At 42.6% G+C, this 4,687-nt stretch overlaps 1 pseudogene; it reads right to left on the bottom strand.

Annotated features, from left to right (window-relative positions):
- Positions 1–2,697: 2,697 nt before the first annotated feature.
- LOC100687001 lies at positions 2,698–3,156 on the bottom strand (annotated as a pseudogene).
- Positions 3,157–4,687: the final 1,531 nt, after the last annotated feature.

Here is a 4,687-nt window from a genome sequence, read left to right as displayed (position 1 = left end):
TTGTGGGTTTGATTTGTATATCCCTGATGACTAATGATGCTGAGCATCTTTTCATATACTTTTTAGCCATTTGTCTTGTTTTTTACTTATTAGCCATTTTTTAACTTAACCATTTGTATATCTTCTTTGGAGAGAGGTCTAATCAGATTTTCTCCCATTAATATAATTAGTTTTTAGAGAATAAATAATGAGAGAAAAAAACTACCTTACTAGTAGACTTCTAATACTTGAAAATAAAAATACAAATAATTAAACTAACTATACAATCTCTAACCTTTTGACCCTAAGTTTGTTTTTAAGCACATTTATTGGAGGGATGCCTGGGTGGCTCAGCAGTTAGGCATCTGCCTTTGGCTGAGGGCGTGATCCTGGGGTCCTGGGATTGAGTCCCGCATCAGGCTCCCTACAGGGAGCCTGCTTCTCCTTCTGCCTATGTCTCTGCCTCTCTCTCTGCCTCTTTCTCTCTGTGTCTCTCATGAATAAATACTCCAATAAATATTGGAAAAGCTAAATTAGTACTAAATCCTTCTACTAAATCACTCGGTGATTTTTATAGTAGCTACCCTATTAAAAGGCATATATGATAATCAGTGATCTACATCAGCATTCTGTTTCAGATATCAAAGATTCTTTGTAAAAAAAATATTCTTTGTGTGGAAATATGGTTATTTTCTGTGATGGTAGTTCTCAAAGTATGGTCTGACTCCCCTGTCACCAAAACCCTTTCAAGAGATCCATGAGGTCAAACTATTTTCTGATATTATTAAGACATTATTTGCTTTTCTCATTATGTTGACATTTGCATTGATGGTACAGAAGCAATGGTGGACAAAACCGCTGATGTCTTAGCACAAATGAAAGCAGTTGTATCGTACTGTAACAATACTCATTATATTACTCACTGCCAAGCACTAGCAGTAAATAAGTAAATAAATTCCATTTAAGATGCCAGTTTCACTTAAGAATGTCCTTGGTGAGGGGCACCTGGGTGGCTCAGTCAGTTGAGATCAGACTCTTGAAATCGGCTCAGGTTGTGATCTTGGGGTTCTGAAATCAAGCCCCAAGATGGGCTCTTCGCTCAGTGCATAGTCTGCTGGAGATTCTCTACCTCTCCCTCTGCCCCTCCCCCTTCAAATAAATAAATAAATAAAATCTTAAAAAGAAAAAATGAATGTCCTTGGTGAAATAGTAAAAATTCTTAATTTTATTAGATCTTGACTCTTGAGTACATGTATTTTTGAGTACACATATGTATTTTTTCTTTTCTTTTTTTAAAAGATTTTATTTATTTATTCATGAGAGACAGAGAGAGAGAGAGAGAGAGGCAGAGACACAGGCAGAGGGAGAAGCAGGCTCCATGCAAGGAGCCCGACGTGGGACTTGATCCTGGGACTCCAGGATCACACCCTGGGCCGAAGGCAAGCGCCAAACCGCTGAGGCACCCAGGGATCCCTGACATATGGATTTTTGTAAAGATTTATTTATTGCAGAGGGGGAGTGGGAAGCAGAAGGAGCGAAAGAATCTGAAGCAGACTCCCTGTTGATCAGGGAGGCGAATGCAGGGCTCTATCTGAGGACCCTGAGATTATGACCTGAGCCAAAACCAAAAGCCAGAGGCTCAACCAACTGAGCCACCCCGGCACCCCTGAGTACATGTATTTTTAATACGATGTGTGTTGAAATGGGAAGTACACATTAAGCCATTGTGCTGCAAACCTATATAGGAGGATAGCTTGAGGAAAAGCACTTGTTCTTTGAATTGTAAGGAACCACCTGCTTTTTTCATGGAGCTCTATTTTTACTGAAAAGAGTGACTGTAGACAAATTATAGTATTCAAACTTGGGTATTTGGCAGATATTTTCTTAAAAATGAACAAAGTGGGCCTGTCACTTCAAGGAAAACAATTGACAGTACTTGTTGCCAGTGATAAAATTTGAGCTTTCACGTGAATATTAGAATTTTAGGAACCTTGTATCTGCCACTGTGAACTTGACAACTTCCCGGTATTTAAAGACCTTTCCAGTAACATCAGTGGTGATATTAATGAATGTGATGGGGGCCGGGGGCGGGGGGGGAGTTATATAATGTTATGTATCAACATTTGGAAGATCTGAATAATTCAATGAATCAATATTTTCTGAATGAAAATGCATGATGTTACAGAATCATGCAGTAGTACGATATCCATTCAAAGGATGAGATAGGTACACCTGGGTGGGTCAGCGGTTGAGTGTCTGCCTTTGACTCAGGGCATGATCCCAGTTCGGGGATTGAGTTCCACATTGGGCTCCCTTTGAGGAGCCTGCTTCTCCCTCTGCCCTCTGTGTCTCTCATGAATAAATAAATAAAATCTTTAAAAAACAAAACAAACAACAGCAGCAAAAAAAAAAAAAAAAAAAAAAAAAAAAAACACACACAAAAAACAAAGGATGAGTTAGATGAATTGATCTTGAGTCACAGAGTACGAAAAGGTCAGATCTCAGATTGCAACTAACCTTTGGGAAACTACTTGTCAAGTTTTGGTGTAATATCAAAGAAGAATATAATCATCTGGAAAGACTAGACTATTAAAATCCTCCTCTTAAAAAAAATAAAAAATAAAATCCTCGTCTTTTTCCAATTGCCTGTGTGAGATCAGAGTTTTAAGTTTTTTTATTTATTTATGAATGTATTCATTCACTCATTCATTCATTTATCGAATGAAGCAATTTATTAACCCAGAATTTGTTCTAATGCTTCTTGTTGGCAGCTGCCACCTGTCTGGCGATTCTGTCCAGATCCCGCTGTCCCTGAGGTGTCAGTTTGCAGCCCCCATCTTGGTCCTTTTCCACCACTTTCAGCCCCTCTAGGGCTTGGGGGACCCTGCGGGCCAGGCTCTTGGAGCCTCTGCTGAAGTGGCAGGGCATGACCCGGTTTCTCTGACGTCCCCCTAGATCTTAGGGAGCCGCCCCGGAGGTAGGGGTGCTTCCACCTCCCCGCTGGTGGAAGCACCTGTGTCCGAACCAGCTCTCCTCTCGGGAGCCAGCTCTTCGTGCTCGGCCAGCCGGAGTGTCCACCCCCTCGGGGACTTTCAGCTTCCCAGACTTTTTGAGGAAGGAGGCCAGAGCTCTGACAAACTCCTGCTGCTTCACACCCTTTACAGTAACTCCAGGCATCTTGTGGCCTCCGAGGGCCCCGCCAGGGAAAAGGGGTGTTTATTGTTTTTTAAAGTAAGCTCTAGACCTAACATCCCAGCCCTGGGATCAAGAGTCACAAGCGCTACTGACTGAGCCGGCCAGGCACCCTTCTAACATGGTTCTTTTAGTACACCTGCATTTCTTCCTTTCGTAATTACCCCTAAAAAGCGGGGGCGGGGGGGTGCACCCAGGTGGCTCCGCAGTTTAGTACCTGGCTTCGGCCCAGGGCGCGATCCTGGAGACCTGGGATCGAGTCCCACATTGGGTTCCCTGCTTGGGGCCTGCTTCTCCCTCTGCCTGTGTCTCTGCCTCTCTCTCTCCTCTCTGTGTCTCTCATGAATAAATAAATAAAATCTTAAAAAAAAAAAAAAAAAAAACAACTTCACCCCAAATATAGGGCTTGAACTCCCAACCTCAAGATCAAGAGTCACATGCTCTATGGACTGAGCCAGCCAGGCCTCCCTGTGTGAGGCCAGATTTTCTCCATGTTTTTTAATCCAAATGTTCACAGAAGACTGAATGCAGAAGCTGTCTTCTAGGGATGCCTGGGTGGCTCAGTGAACATCTGCCTTTGGCTCAGGGTGTAGTCCTGGGGTCCTGGGATCAAGTCCCACATAGGGCTCCCCACAGAAAGCCTGCTTCTCCCTCTGCCTGTGTCTTTGCCTGTCTCTCCGTGTCTCTCATGAATAAATAAATAAAATCTTTAAAAAAAAATTTTTTTTAAGGAAGCTGTCTTCTATTTTTTTTTTTTTAATATTTTATTTACTCATTCATGAGAGACAGAGAGACAGAGACACAGGCAGAGGAAGAAGAAGGCTCCCCACAGGAAGCCTGAGTGGGACTCCATCCTGGGACTCTGGGATCATGTCCTGAGCCAAAGGCAGATGCTCAACCGCTGAGCCACCCAAGCCTCCTGAAGCTGTCTTCTATTAAGCATGACATTAGGTAGATGAACAAAACAACAGCAACCACAATAAAAAACCGATGCTATTCTCTCTCAAAATTGTTTTTGCTTTGGAAATAATTATCTTTAAAAAAAAAAGGAGATAATTATCTTTCATAAAAACGTATTATTTTTGTTAACACATAATAGGTTTATTATTTTATTTATTTTAAATTTTATTTTTATTTTTATTTTTAAAAATATTTTATTTATTCATGAGAGACACAGAGAGAGAGAGGCAGAGACACAGGCAGAGGGAGAAGCAGGCTCCATGCAGGGATCCCGATGTGGGACTTGATCCTGGGACTCTGGGATCATGCCCTTTAGCCAAAGGCAGAGGCTCAACCACTGAGCCACCCAGGCATCCCAGTTTATTATTATTTTTTTTTTAAGATTTATTTATTTATTCATGATAGAGAGAGAGAGAGAGATAGGCAGAGACACAGGCAGAGGGAGAAGCAGGCTCCATGCCGGGAGCCTGACGTGGGACTCGATCCCGGGACTCCAGGATCGCGCCCTGGGCCAAAGGCAGGCGCCAAACCGCTGAGCCACCCAGGGATCCCCCAG

Source organism: Canis lupus, chromosome 10 (genome assembly GCF_011100685.1).
Source record: "Canis lupus familiaris isolate Mischka breed German Shepherd chromosome 10, alternate assembly UU_Cfam_GSD_1.0, whole genome shotgun sequence".
Classification (NCBI taxonomy): domain Eukaryota; kingdom Metazoa; phylum Chordata; class Mammalia; order Carnivora; family Canidae; genus Canis; species Canis lupus.
The sequence above is the reverse complement of the archived record's forward strand: the minus strand, read 5'-3'. Positions and strand labels throughout refer to the sequence as shown.